This window comes from Pseudophryne corroboree, chromosome 10 (genome assembly GCF_028390025.1).
Source record: "Pseudophryne corroboree isolate aPseCor3 chromosome 10, aPseCor3.hap2, whole genome shotgun sequence".
In the NCBI taxonomy this organism is placed as follows: domain Eukaryota; kingdom Metazoa; phylum Chordata; class Amphibia; order Anura; family Myobatrachidae; genus Pseudophryne; species Pseudophryne corroboree.
This window is the reverse complement of record NC_086453.1, coordinates 230,052,759-230,067,217: the sequence shown is the minus strand read 5'-3', so window position 1 is coordinate 230,067,217 and position 14,459 is coordinate 230,052,759. Positions and strand designations below refer to the sequence as shown.

At 49.9% G+C, this 14,459-nt stretch overlaps 1 long non-coding RNA gene across 1 annotated transcript in view; it reads right to left on the bottom strand.

The window, feature by feature from the left end:
* LOC134965455 (uncharacterized) overlaps positions 1-14,459 on the bottom strand; it is an 82,350-nt gene that overhangs the window by 23,188 nt on the left and 44,703 nt on the right. The gene's annotated exons all lie outside the window — the stretch shown is intronic.

The following is a 14,459-nucleotide window of genomic DNA, read 5'->3' as shown; positions in this document are numbered from 1 at the left end:
CACTGAATCTAGTGTCGACGGTGAAGAAACAAACGTATTTTCAAGTAGAGCCACACGTTATATGATCACGGCAATGAAGGAGGCTTTGCATATCTCTGATACTGCAAGTACCACAAAAAGGGGTATTATGTGGGGGGTGAAAAAACTACCTGTAGTTTTTCCTGAATCAGAGGAATTGAATGATGTATGTGATGAAGCGTGGGTTAACCCAGATAGAAAAGTGCTAATTTCAAAAAAGTTATTGGCATTATACCCTTTCCCGCCAGAGGTTAGGGCGCGCTGGGAAACACCCCCTAGGGTGGATAAGGCGCTCACACGCTTATCAAAACAAGTGGCGTTACCGTCTCCTGATACGGCCGCCCTCAAGGATCCAGCTGATAGGAGGCTGGAAACTACCCTAAAGAGTATATACACACATACTGGTGTTATACTGCGACCAGCCATCGCCTCAGCCTGGATGTGCAGTGCTGGGGTGGTCTGGTCGGATTCCCTGACTGAAAATATTGATACCCTGGATAGGGACAGTATTTTATTGACTATAGAGCAATTAAAGGATGCTTTTCTTTATATGCGAGATGCTCAGAGGGATATTTGCACTCTGGCATCGAGAGTAAGTGCGATGTCCATATCTGCCAGAAGAAGTTTATGGACGCAACAGTGGTCAGGTGATGCGGATTCCAAACGACATATGGAAGTATTGCCGTATAAAGGGGAAGAATTATTTGGCGTAGGTCTATCGGATCTGGTGGCCACGGCAACTGCCGGAAAATCCACCCTTTTACCTCAGACCCCCTCCCAACAGAAAAAGACACCGTCTTTTCAGCCGCAGTCCTTTCGGTCCAATAAGAACAAGAGGGCAAAAGGACAGTCATATCTGCCCCGGGGCAGAGGAAGGGGTAAGAGAGGGCAGCAAGCAGCCCCTGCCCAGGAACAGAAGCCCTCCCAGGGTTCTGCAAAGCCCTCAGCATGACGCTGGGGCTGTACAAGCGGACTCAGGAGCGGTGGGGGGTCGACTCAGAAATTTCAGCGCACAGTGGGCTTGCTCACAGGTGGACCCTTGGATCCTGCAGGTAGTATCTCAGGGTTACAGGTTGGAATTCGAGAAGTCTCCCCCTCGCCGGTTCCTAAAGTCTGCTTTGCCAACGTCTTCCTCAGACAGGGCGACGGTATTGGAAGCCATTCACAAGCTGTTTTCTCAGCAGGTGATAGTCAAGGTACCCCTCCTACAACAGGGAAAGGGGTATTACTCCACGCTATTTGTGGTACCGAAGCCGGACGGCTCGGTAAGACCTATTCTAAATCTGAAATCTTTGAACCTGTACATACAAAAATTCAAGTTCAAGATGGAATCACTCAGAGCAGTGATAGCGAATCTGGAAGAAGGGGACTTTATGGTGTCCCTGGACATAAAGGATGCTTACCTGCATGTCCCAATTTGCCCTTCACATCAAGGGTACCTCAGGTTCGTGGTGCAAAACTGTCATTATCAGTTTCAGACGCTGCCGTTTGGATTGTCCACGGCACCTCGGGTCTTTACCAAGGTAATGGCCGAAATGATGATTCTTCTGCGAAGAAGAGGCGTATTAATTATCCCTTACTTGGACGATCTCCTGATAAGGGCAAGGTCCAGAGAACAGCTGGAGGACGGAGTAGCACTAACCCAAGTAGTGCTGCAACAACACGGGTGGATTCTGAATTTTCCAAAATCTCAGTTGACCCCGACAACACGTCTGCTGTTCCTGGGAATGATTCTGGACACGGTTCAGAAAAAGGTGTTTCTTCCGGAGGAGAAAGCCAAGGAGTTATCCGAACTTGTCAGGAACCTCCTAAAACCAGGAAAAGTGTCTGTGCATCAATGCACAAGAGTCCTGGGAAAGATGGTGGCTTCTTACGAAGCAATTCCATTCGGCAGATTCCACGCACGAACTTTTCAGTGGGATCTGCTGGACAAATGGTCCAGATCGCATCTGCAGATGCATCAGCGGATAACCTTATCGCCACGGACAAGGGTGTCTCTTCTGTGGTGGTTGCAGAGTGCTCATCTGTTAGAGGGCCGCAGATTCGGCATACAGGACTGGGTCCTGGTGACCACGGATGCCAGTCTGAGAGGCTGGGGAGCGGTCACACAGGGAAGAAACTTCCAGGGAGTATGGTCAAGCCTGGAGATGTCTCTTCATATAAATATACTGGAGCTAAGAGCAATTTACAATGCTCTAAGCCTGGCAAAACCCCTGCTTCAGGGTCAGCCGGTGTTGATCCAGTCGGACAACATCACGGCAGTCGCCCACGTAAACAGACAGGGCGGCACAAGAAGCAGGAGAGCAATGGCAGAAGCTGCAAGGATCCTTCGCTGGGCGGAAGATCATGTGATAGCACTGTCAGCAGTGTTCATTCCGGGAGTAGACAACTGGGAAGCAGACTTCCTCAGCAGACACGATCTACACCCGGGAGAGTGGGGACTTCATCCAGAAGTCTTCCACATGATTGTGAACCGTTGGGAAAAACCAAAGGTGGGTATGATGGCATCTCGCCTCAACAAAAAACTGGACAGGTATTGCGCCAGGTCAAGAGACCCTCAGGCAATAGCTGTGGACGCTCTGGTAACACCGTGGCTGTACCAGTCAGTGTATGTGTTTCCTCCTCTGCCTCTCATACCCAAAGTACTGAGAATTATACGGCAAAGGGGAGTAAGAACGATACTCGTGGCTCCGGATTGGCCAAGAAGAACTTGGTACCCGGAACTTCAGGAGATGCTCACGGAAAATCCGTGGCCTCTACCTCTAAGACGGGACCTGATTCAGCAGGGACCGTGTCTATTCCAAGACTTACCGCGGCTGCGTTTGACGGCATGGCGGTTGAACGCCGAATTCTAAAGGAAAAAGGCATTCCAGAAGAGGTCATTCCTACACTGGTTAAAGCCAGGAAGGAGGTGACTGCACAACATTATCACCGCATTTGGAGAAAATATGTTGCGTGGTGTGAGGCCAGGAAGGCCCCCACGGAGGAATTTCAACTGGGTCGATTCCTACATTTCCTGCAAACAGGATTGTCTATGGGCCTCAAATTGGGGTCCATTAAGGTTCAAATTTCGGCCCTGTCGATTTTCTTCCAGAAAGAATTGGCTTCAGTTCCTGAAGTCCAGACTTTTGTAAAAGGAGTACTACATATACTGCCCCCGGTTGTGCCCCCAGTGGCTCCGTGGGACCTGAATGTAGTTTTGGATTTTCTCAAATCCCATTGGTTTGAGCCACTCAAATCGGTGGATTTGAAATATCTTACATGGAAAGTAACCATGCTACTGGCCCTGGCTTCAGCCAGGAGAGTATCAGAATTGGCGGCTTTATCGTATATAAGAGCCCATATCTGATTTTCCATTCGGATAGGGCAGAACTGCGGACGCGTCCTCAGTTTTCTGCCTAAGGTGGTGTCAGCGTTTCACCTGAACCAGCCTATTGTGGTGCCTGCGGCTACTAGCGATTTGGAAGATTCCAAGTTGCTGGACGTTGTCAGGGCATTGAAAATATACATTTCAAGGACGGCTGGAGTCAGAAAATCTGACTCGCTGTTTATACTGTATGCACCCAACAAGCTGGGTGCTCCTGCTTCTAAGCAGACGATTGCTCGTTGGATTTGTAGCACAATTCAACTTGCACATTCTGTGGCAGGCCTGCCACAGCCTAAATCTGTCAAGGCCCATTCCACAAGGAAGGTGGGCTCATCCTGGGCGGCTGCCCAAGGGGTTTCGGCATTACAACTCTGCCGAGCAGCTACGTGGTCGGGGGAGAACACGTTTGTAAAATTCTACAAATTTGATACCCTGGCTAAAGAGGACCTGGAGTTCTCTCATTCGGTGCTGCAGAGTCATCCGCACTCTCCCGCCCGTTTGGGAGCTTTGGTATAATCCCCATGGTCCTGACGGAGTCCCCAGCATCCACTTAGGACGTCAGAGAAAATAAGATTTTACTTACCGATAAATCTATTTCTCGTAGTCCGTAGTGGATGCTGGGCGCCCATCCCAAGTGCGGATTGTCTGCAATACTTGTACATAGTTATTGTTACAAAAAAATCGGGTTGTTATTTGTTGTGAGCCGTCTGTTCAGAGGCTCCTACGTTTGTCATACTGTTAACTGGGTTTAGATCACAAGTTATACGGTGTGATTGGTGTGGCTGGTATGAGTCTTACCCGGGATTCAATATCCTTCCTTATTGTGTACGCTCATCCGGGCACAGTATCCTAACTGAGGCTTGGAGGAGGGTCATAGGGGGAGGAGCCAGTACACACCACCTGATCCTAAAGCTTTAGTTTTGTGCCCTGTCTCCTGCGGAGCCGCTAATCCCCATGGTCCTGACGGAGTCCCCAGCATCCACTACGGACTACGAGAAATAGATTTATCGGTAAGTAAAATCTTATTTTTTCCTTCAGGATCCGGCGTTCAACCGCCATGCCGTCAAACGCAGCCGCGGTAAGTCTTGGAACAGACAGGGTCCTTGCTGGAGCAGGTCCCTTCTTAGAGGTAGAGGCCACGGATCTTCCGTGAGCATCTCTTGAAGTTCCGGTTACCAAGTCCTTCTTGGCCAATCCGGAACCACGAATATAGAGCTTACTCCTCTCCATCTTATCAATCTCAGTACCTTGGGTATGAGAGGCAGAGGAGGGAACACATACCCTGACTGGTACACCCACGGTGTTACCAGAGCGTCTACAGCTTATTGCCTGAGGGTCCCTGGACCTGGCGCAATACCTGTCGAGTTTTTAATCATGTGGAAGACTTCTGGGTGAAGTCCCCACTCTCCCGGGTGGAGGTCGTGCTGAGGAAGTCTGCTTCCCAGTTGTCCTCTCCCGGAATGAATACTGCTGACAGTGCTATCACATGATTTTCCGCCCAGCGAAGAATCCTTGCAGCTTCTGCCATTGCCCTCCTGCTTCTTGTGTCACCCTGTCTGTTTACGTGGGTGACTGCCGTGATGTTGTCCGACTGGATCAACATCGGCTGACCTTGAAGCAGAGGTCTTGCTAAGCTTAGAGCATTGTAAATGTCCCTTAGCTTCAGGATATTTATGTGAAGTGATGTCTCCAGGCTTGACCATAAGCCCTGGATATTCCTTCCCTGTGTGACTGCTCCCCAGCCTCGCAGGCTGGCATCCGTGGTCACCAGGACCCAGTCCTGAATGCCTAATCTGCGGCCCTCTAGAAGATGAGCACTCTGCAACCACCACAGGAGGGACACCCTTGTCCTTGGTGACAGGGTTATCCGCTGATGCATCTGAAGATGCGACCCGGACCATTTGTCCAGCAGGTCCCACTGGTGCGTGGAATCTGTCGAATGGGATTGCTTCGTAGGAAGCCACCATTTTACCCAGAACCCTTGTGCATTGATGCACTGAGACTTGGCTCGGTTTTAGGAGGTTCCTGACTAGCTCGGATAACTCCCTGGCTTTCTCCTCCGGGAGAAACACCTTTTTCTGGACTGTGTCCAGGATCATCCCTAGGAACAGAAGACACGTCGTCGGAACCAGGTGCGATTTTGGAATATTGAGAATCCAATCGTGCTGCCGCAACACTACCTGAGATAGTGCTACACCGACCTCCAACTGTTCCCTGGATCTTACCCTTATCAGGGAATTGTCCAAGTAAGGGATAACTAAAATTCACTTCCTTCGAATTAATATCATCATTTCGGCCATTACCTTGGTAAAGACCCGGGGTGCCGTGGACCATCCATACGGCAGCGTCTGAACTGATAGTGACAGTTCTGTACCATAAACCTGAGGTACTCTTGGTGAGAAGGGTAAATTTTGACATGAAGGTAAGCATCCTCGATGTCCCGAGACATCATGTAGTCCCCTTCTTCCAGGTTCGCAATCACTGCTCTGAGTGACTCAATCTTGAATTTGAACCTCTGTATGTAAGTGTTCAAAGATTTTAGATTTAGAATCACAACAGTGTGGAATAATACCCCGTTCCCTGTTGCAGGAGGGGTACCTTGATTATCACCTGCTGGGAATACAGCTTGTGAATGGCTTCCAAAACTGTCTCCGTGTCAGAAGGAGACATCGGTAAAGCCGACTTTAGGAAACGGCGAGGGGGAGACGTCTCGAATTCTAATTTGTACCCCTGAGATATCACCTGAAGGATCCAGGGGTCTACTTGCGAGTGAGCCCACTGCGCGCTGAAATTCATTGAGACGGGCCCCCCACCGTGCCTGATTCTGCTTGTAAAGCCCCAGCGTATACTGAGGGCTTGGCAGAGGCGGGAGAGGGTTTCTGTTCCTGGGAACTGGCTGATTTCTGCAGCCTTTTTCCTCTCCCTCTGTCACGGGGCAGAAATGAGGAACCTTGTCCACGAAAAGACTGCGCCTGATAATACGGCGTCTTCTCATGTTGAGAGGCGACCTGGGGTACAAACGTGGAATTCCCAGCTGTTGCCGTGGCCACCAGGTCTGAAAGACCGACCCCAAATAACTCCTCCCCTTAATAAAGCAATACTTCCAAATGCCGTTTGGAATACGCATCACCTGACCACTGACGTGTCCATAACCCTCTACTGGTAGAAATGGACAACGCGCTTAGACTTGATGCCAGTCGGCAAATATTCCGCTGTGCATCACGCATATATAGAAATGCATCTTTTAAATGCTCTATAGGCAAAAATATACTGTCCCTATCTAGGGTATCAATATTTTCAGTCAGGGAATCCGACCACGCCAACCCAGCACTGCACATCCAGGCTGAGGCGATTGCTGGTCGCAGTATAACACCAGTATGTGTGTAAATACCTTTTAGGATACCCTCCTGCTTTCTATCAGCAGGATCCTTAAGGGCGGCCATCTCAGGCGAAGGTAGAGCCCTTACAAGCGTGTGAGCGCTTTATCCACCCTAGGGGGTGTTTCCCAACGCACCCTAACCTCTGGCAGGAATGATATAATTTCTCAGATTCAGGAAAACTACAGGTAGTTTTTCCTCACCGAACGATAATACCCCTTTTTTGGTGGTACTCCTATTATCAGAAATGTGTAAAACATTTTTCATTGCCTCAATCATGTAACGTGTGGCCCTACTGGAAGTCACATTCGTCTCTTCACCGTCGACACTGGAGTCAGTATCCGTGTCGGCGTCTATATCTGCCATCTGAGGTAACGGGCGCTTTAGAGCCCCTGACGGCCTATGAGACGTCTGGACAGGCACAAGCTGAGTAGCCGGCTGTCTCATGTCAACCACTGTCTTTTATACAGAGCTGACACTGTCACGTAATTCCACAGTTCATCCACTCAGGTGTCGACCCCCTAGGGGGTGACATCACTATTACAGGCAATCTGCTCCGTCTCCACATCATTTTTCTCCTCATACATGTCGACACAAAAGTACCGACATACAGCACACACACAGGGAATGCTCTGATAGAGGACAGGACCCCACTAGCCCTTTGGGAAGACAGAGGGAGAGTTTGCCAGCACACACCAGAGCGCTATATATATACAGGGATAACCTTATATAAGTGTTATATAAGTGTCCCCTTATAGCTGCTGTATAGTTAATACTGCGCCTAATTAGTGCCCCCCTCTCTTTTTTAACCCTTTCTGTAGTGTAGTGACTGCAGGGGAGAGCCAGGGAGCTTCCCTCCAACGGAGCTGTGAGGGAAAATGGCGCCAGTGTGCTGAGGAGATAGGCTCCGCCCCCTTATCGGCGGCCTTATCACCCGTTTTTCTATGTATTCTGGCAGGGGTTAAATGCATCCATATAGCCCAGGAGCTATATGTGATGCATTTTTTGCCATCCAAGGTGTTTTTATTGCGTCTCAGGGCCCCCCCCCCCAGCGCCCTGCACCCTCAGTGACCGAAGTGTGAAGTGTGCTGAGAGCAAAGGCGCACAGCTGCAGTGCTGTGCGCTACCTTGTTGAAGACAGGACGTCTTCTGCCGCCGATTTTCCGGACCTCTTCTGCCTTCTGGCTCTGTAAGGGGGCCGGCGGCGCGGCTCTGGGACCCATCCAAGCTGGGCCTGTGATCGTCCCTCTGGAGCTAATGTCCAGTAGCCTAAGAAGCCCAATCCACTCTGCACGCAGGTGAGTTCGCTTCTTCTCCCCTTAGTCCCTCGATGCAGTGAGCCTGTTGCCAGCAGGTCTCACTAAAAATAAAAAACCTAATCTAAAACTTTCACTAAGAAGCTCAGGAGAGCCCCTAGTGTGCACCCTTCTCGTTCGGGCACAGAGATCTAACTGAGGCTTGGAGGAGGGTCATAGGGGGAGGAGCCAGTGCACACCAGATAGTCCTAAAGCTTTCTTTAGATGTGCCCAGTCTCCTGCGGAGCCGCTATTCCCATGGTCCTTACGGAGTCCCCAGCATCCACTTAGGACGTTAGAGAAACTATTAGGAAGTTCAAGGAGCGTATGAATCTACATCGCTCAGTGATCAGGGCAGCATTGGCTGGGGAGAGTAGGGAACAACCAGTGGCAAGGCATTTTGCGGAACCAAAGCATAGCCTTGCCAGTCTGAAATATCGGATGATTGACCATGTCCCACCCCTACGCAGAGGTGGTGATCGTGGTAAATCACTCCTTAGAAAAGAATCTTTTTGGATTAATAAATTGGATGTTTTAGCACCCAGGGGGCTGAATTAAATACTTCCGCTTTCGTGCTTTAACTAGAGATGTTGATAATTAATGGATATCTATATTTATGTATATCAGGGACTAAAATTATGTGCATATGTGTTATTGTTATGGGGATGTATTGCTCATTTTCCATGATTGCATATATGTGTTTGGTAATAGACCACTGATTATCCACTGTGCTAGATGTTGTTACTGTGTATTATACAGTTATATAAAGTTTCACCTGCAAGATATGTTTACTTTGACTATAAGCTTTGAAACCGCTACTTATTGGCTTTATTTGTATCATATTCCTAGTTTGTATTGTCACTGTGGTGTTGGTGTTGCCCCGGTAACGTCCACACGCCAGTGTGATGACGTCATCGTTGGGCGCCGAGCTCCGGAAGCTGCATGCGGCGCCGGTGAGTGGGCTCTCTCCTCGTGTGTGGTGGCGGGTATATAGGTAAGTCACTCTTGCTTATTTTTATCTTTGTATCCTGATGACAAACCAATAAAGGTTTGATACGTTGATCTACACTTCGTTGTCACCGTGCCTGTGTCCTGAGTGCCGCTATCAAACCCTGAATATATATATATATATATACAATGCTCAAAAAAATAAAAGGAACACTTAAACAACACAATGTAACTCCAAGTCAATCACACTTCTGTGAAATCAAACTGTCCACTTAGGAACAACACTAATTAACAATCAATTTCACATGCTGTTGTGCAAATGGAATAGACAACAGGTGGAAATTATAGGCAATTAGCAAGACACCCCCAATAAAGGAGTTGTTCTGCAGGTGGTGACCACAGACCACTTCTCAGCTCCTATGCTTTCTGGCTGATGTTTTGGTCACTTTTGAAAACTGGTGGTGCTTTCACTCTAGTGGTAGCATGAGGCGGAGTCTACAACCCACACAAGTGGCTCAGGTAGTGCAGCTCATCCATGAGGGCACATCAATGCGAGCTGTGGCAAGAAGGTTTGCTGTGTCTGTCAGCGTAGTGTCCAGAGCATGGAGGCGCTACAGGAGACAGGCCAGTACATCAGGAGATGTGGAGGAGGCCGTAGGAGGGCAACAACCCAGCAGCAGGACAGCTACCTCTGCCTTTGTGCAAGGAGGAACAGGAGGAGCACTGCCAGAGCCCTGCAAAATGACCTCCAGCAAGCCACAAATGTGCATGTGTCTACTCAAACGATCAGAAACAGACTCCATGAGGGTGGTATGAGGGCCCGACGTCCACAGGTGGGGGTTGTGCTTACAGCCCAACACCGTGCAGGACGTTTGGCATTTGCCAGAGAACACCAAGATTGGCAAATTCGCCACTGGTGCCCTGTGCTCTTCACAGATGAAAGCAGGTTCTCACTGAGCACATGTGACAGACGTGATGGAGTCTGGAGACGCCAAGGAGAACGTTCTGCTGCATGCAACATCCTCCAGCATGACTGGTTTGGCAGTGGGTCAGTAATGGTGTGGGGTGGCATTTCTTTGGGGGGCCGCACAGCCCTCCATGTGCTCGCCAGAGGTAGCCTGACTGTCATTAGGTACCGAGATGAGATCCTCAGACCCAGTGGCGTGCGGTGAGGTCAGAGGCTGGTGAGGCACTACAGCCATAATGTCCGCCGAATCCTGCCGATGACCCCTACCGCCGCCAAGCCAATGCCCGCTACTGCCACTGAGCCGATGCCTGCTGCCACCGCCAATGGCTTACAAACTCGCCCACCATCAACTGACCCAGCCCTCCGCCACTTATTTGCACCTCAGTCCGATGCCGCCAATGCCCGCTGCCTGCCTGCTCATCATACTTGTGATATATTGTACATTTTTATAGAAAAAAAATAAAAATTAGTGTTTGGGAAGGGAGTGGGAAGAGGACATGAATGCAATTTTGTTGTCCAGGGATTCCATTAACTTAATGGAGAAGGGTCTGAATGGGTTAAAAAATTAAAAAAAAAATGTGTGAGGTCCCCCTTCCTAAGTATAACCAGCCTCGGCCTCTTTGAGCCGGTCCTGGTTGTTTAAATACTGGGAAAAAATTGGACAGGGGTTCCCCGTATTTAGACAACCAGCACCTAGCTCTTAGACCGGTCCTGATTCCAAAAATACGGGGGACAAAAGATGTAGGGGTCCCCCGTATTTTTAAAACCAGCACCGGGCTCCACTAGCCAGGGTCATAATGCCACAGCCGGGGGACACATTTATGTAGGTCCCTGCGGCCGTGGCATTACCCCCCCAACTAGTCACCCCTGGCCGGGGTTCCCTGGAGGACTGGGGACCCCTTAAATCAAGAGGTCCCCCCCCTCCAGGCACCCAAGGGCCAGGGGTGAAGCCCAAGGCTGTCCCCAGCACCCCTGGGCGGTGGGTGCCGGGCTGATAGCCATAATTGTGTATAAAAAAGAATATTGTTTTTTGTTGTGGAACTACAAGGCCCAGCAAGCCTCCCCCGCTTGCTGGTACTTGGAGAACCTCAAGTGCCAGCATGCGGGGAAATAACAGGCCCGCTGGTACCTATAGTTCTACAACAACAAAAATACCCACATAAAAACACAACACACACACACCGTGAAAGTAAAAATTTATTAACACACACTTACACATACTTACCTACATCCCACGCCGGTCACGTCCACTTGTCCATGTAGAATCCAATAGGTGGTTCCCAGTAAAAATGAGAGAGCGATTACTTACCTACATCCCACGCCGGTCACGTCCACTTGTCCAGTAGAATCCAATAGGGCCGGTACCTGTAAAAATGAAAATTATACTTACAAACAAAGTAATCCACAGGAGGAGAGAGAGAAATTAATGAATATTGGAGGTTATTCCGAGTTGTTCGCTCGCAAGCGGATTTTAGCAGATTTGCTCATGCTAAGCCGCCGCCTACTGGGAGTGAATCTTAGCATCTTAAAATTGCGAACGATGTATTCGCAATATTGCGATTACACACCTCGTAGCAGTTTCTGAGTAGCTCCAGACTTACTCGGCATCTGCGATCATTTCACTGCTTGTCGTTCCTGGTTTGACGTCACAAACACACCCAGCGTTCGCCCAGACACTCCTCCGTTTCTCCGGCCACTCCTGCGTTTTTTCCGGAAACGGTAGGGTTTTTTCCCACACGCCCATAAAACGCCAATTGTTAGAAACTTTTGCGCTATATTATAAATTTATGTGATATGGCTGACAAAAATAACAGACTCCTATTGAATTAAAAATATTTAATAATATATGAATAATCACAAATCATAAAACAAGACCGGTCTTAGTAGTTTAAACATCTAAGATGACAAGTATATATACTTTCCAATAAAAGGAGGTGGACTTAAGCATAAAACGGCCTGTTTCCGCCCAGTAACACCCATTTCCTGTCAATCACATTACGATCGCCAGAACGATGAAAATGCCGTGAGTAAAATTCCTAAGTGCATAGCAAATTTACTTGGCGCAGTCGCAGTGCGGACATTGCGCATGCGCATTAAGCGGAAAATCGCTGCGATGCAAAGATTTTTACAGAGCGAACAACTCGGAATGACCTCCATTATACACTCGCTGACGCGGGAGGACGTTAGCACAGACAGGGGAGAGTGCTGCTGCTAACTGGGATGATGGAGCAGGCTCCCCCAATAGTTGTGAGCCTAGTAGCTGTACCACTAGTAGCTTTGCCCCCTGTAGCAGTGCCCCCAGTAGCAGTGCCCCGAGTAGTTGTGACCCCTGTAGTTGTGCCCCCAGTCGCTGTGCCCCTTGTAGCTGTGCCCCCTGTGGCTGTGCCCCCAGTAGTTGTGACCCCTGTAGCTGTGCCCGTTGTAGCTGTGCCCCTTGTAGCTTTGCCCCCAGTCGCTGTGGCCCCTGTAGCTGTGCCCCCAGTAGTTGTGACCCCAGTCGCTGTGCCCCTTGTAGCTTTGCCCCCTAGCTGTGCCCCCAGTCGCTGTGCCCCCTGTAGCTTTGCCCCCAGTAGCTGTGATCCCTGTAATTGTGCCCCCAGTTGCTGTGCCCCTTGTAGTTGTGCCCCCCAGTTGCTGTGCCCCTTGTAGTTGAGCCCCCCAGTTGCTGTGCCCCTTGTAGTTGAGTCCCCCAGTTGCTGTGCCCCTTGTAGTTGTGCCCCTTGTAGTTGTGCCCCTTGTTGTTGTCCCCCCAGTTGCTGTGCCCCTTGTAGTTGTGCCCCCCAGTTGCTGTGCCCCTTATAGTTGTGCCCCTGTTGCTGTGCCCCTTGTTGTTGTGCCCCCCAGTTGCTGTGCCCTTTGTTGTTGTGCCCCTTGTTGATGTGCCCCCCAGTTGCTGTTCCCCTTGTAGTTGAGCCCCCCAGTTGCTGTGCCCCTTGTAATTGTGCCCCCCAGTTGCTGTGCCCCTTGTAGTTGTGCCCCCAGTTGCTGTGCCCCTTGTAGTTGTGCCCCCAGTTGCTGTGCCCCTTGTAGTTGTGCCCCTGTTGCTGTGCCCCTTGTAGTTGTGCCCCTGTTGCTGTGCCCCTTGTTGTTGTGCCCCCCAGTTGCTGTGCCCCTGTTGTTGTGTCCCTTGTTGTTGTGCCCCCCAGTTGCGGTGCCCCTGTTGCTGTGCCCCTTGTTTTTGTGCTCCTGTTGCTGCCCCCAACACAAACACACATAAAAAAAAAAAAAACACACACATACTTACCGCTCCTGCAGCGCTGAACTCCGTCTCCGTCCGCCGGCTCGTCTCTGCTGTACTATGGGAGAGACGTCATGACTCATGACGTCTCTCCCATAGTAGCGGTGCTGGCTGCAGCGAGCGCCCACACAGCCCACGGCGCCTGCTGCAGCCGGGAAGGGGGTGATTGGACAGCGGATCCAGCACTGGATCCGCTGGGCCAATCACATCTGGGGCACTGACAGGGGCGTGCATTCATCGCACGCCCCTGTCATTGCGGCACCAGTATAGGTGCCGCTTCCCCACTCCCCATGGGCTTTCACAGCCCATTGCTGCACCCCGTCCCCTGCCCGCCCCCCGCTGCCCGGACTTTTAGTGTTAGCAGCGGGAGGCACCTCTCCCGCTGCCTCACACGCAGCCACAGGGGGGGGGGGGGATTATTAAAATAATAAAAAAAAGATATTTATAACAGACTGTTATAAATATCTTCTTTTTATTATTTTAATCATTATGACAGGGGAGGCACTGCCTCCCCTGACTGCACGTCCCTGCTCAGACCCCTTGTGAGACCATATGCTGGTGCAGTTGGCCCTGGGTTCCTCCTAATGCAAGACAATGCTAGACCTCATGTGGCTGGAGTGTGTCAGCAGTTCCTGCAAGACGAAGGCATTGATGCTATGGACTGGCCCGCCCATTCCCCAGACCTGAATCCAATTGAGCACATCTGGGACATCATGTCTCGCTCCATCCACCAACGCCACGTTGCACCACAGACTGTCCAGGAGTTGGCGGATGCTTTAGTCCAGGTCTGGGAGGAGATCCCTCAGGAGACCATCCGTCACCTCATCAGGAGCATGCCCAGGCGTTGTAGGGAGGTCATACAGGCACTTGGAGGCCACACACACTACTGAGCCTCATTTTGACTTGTTTTAAGGACATTACATCAAAGTTGGATCAGCCTGTTGTGTGTTTTTTCACTTTAATTTTGAGTGTGACTCCAAATCCAGACCTCCATGGGTTAATAAATTTTATTTCCATTGATAATTTTTGTGTGATTTTGTTGTCAGCACATTCAATTATGTAAAGAACAAAGTCTTTAATAAGAATATTTAATTCATTTAGATCTAGGATGTGTTATTTTAGTGTTCACTTTATTTTTTTGAGCAGTGTACATTTTTACCCTTTTCATGCTATAAAACTCACTGGGCTAATTTTATTTAATAAGCACGATTGGCTTTACCTTTTGGAACAAGGCTGCACTTTGCACTGG